Below are 899 nucleotides of genomic sequence, written 5' to 3'. Positions count from 1 at the left end.
AGTAAAGATCGATGTGGACATAATGTATTTTTTGTTGTTGTTGTTTAGACTAGAGCACTTTGTATCAAAGGAGTTGTCGTAAGAACTTCGAAAAGGGCTCATTCGATTGAAAATAGAAAGGGCTGATGTCCTTTTTAATAGTCGAAAGTGATTGGAGGGAAACTAATCCCCCACCCCATCCCCACCAACCAATTTACGTTATGTTTAAAAACTAAATTTTTGCAAAAGAATTAAACAAAAATCACAGTGTTAATTCTAAATACTAATAAGGCATATCAGCAGTATCCCAAGAACAACTGAGGGTATTATGTTCAAACTTTTGGGGCTGCTTCTGATATTAAAGTTTAACCAAATCAAAGTAGTGTAAGTGTATCCAAGCTATCAAAGAAAGTAAACAGATTTTTCTGCGACTGGTATCAAGTTTTCCATTTCAGGTCAACAAGAGGAGGTATAAAAATATATGATATTTAGACCATTTTGATAAGAATAGCTATCTCAAAATTTCTATGAGACGAATTTCGGGACAATGTGAGGTGTGTAGAGGGAGATGGTAGCTGTCCTCTGATTATTTTGATTTTTAAAAAGAGCACTAGAGCGTCTGATTAGCAATCCAATGAGCCCCCTTTGAATTTTGTATGACCACACTTTCTGTAAGATCCCTATATGTCCCCAGGGTACAACCTACAACCCTTGCCCTGAGGGCTGGAGGATTTTTTTATCCTCAAAGACATAATTTCCTGACCTTTCTGATAGGTTGTTCGGGGAAATGATAGGCGTGGAAGGAGACATTTGACCTCTGATCCCTTTCGAATAATAAAAAAAGCACCTGTCCTCTCTTTTTCCAATCGAATGAGCCCTTTTTGAACCTTCTACAACAAAACCTTATATAAAAACGCTGT

This window comes from Artemia sp. Qi Xiang Cuo, chromosome 1 (genome assembly GCF_049724085.1).
Source record: "Artemia sp. Qi Xiang Cuo chromosome 1, ASM4972408v1, whole genome shotgun sequence".
Lineage (NCBI taxonomy): Eukaryota > Metazoa > Arthropoda > Branchiopoda > Anostraca > Artemiidae > Artemia > Artemia sp. Qi Xiang Cuo.
The sequence above is the reverse complement of the archived record's forward strand: the minus strand, read 5'-3'. Positions refer to the sequence as shown.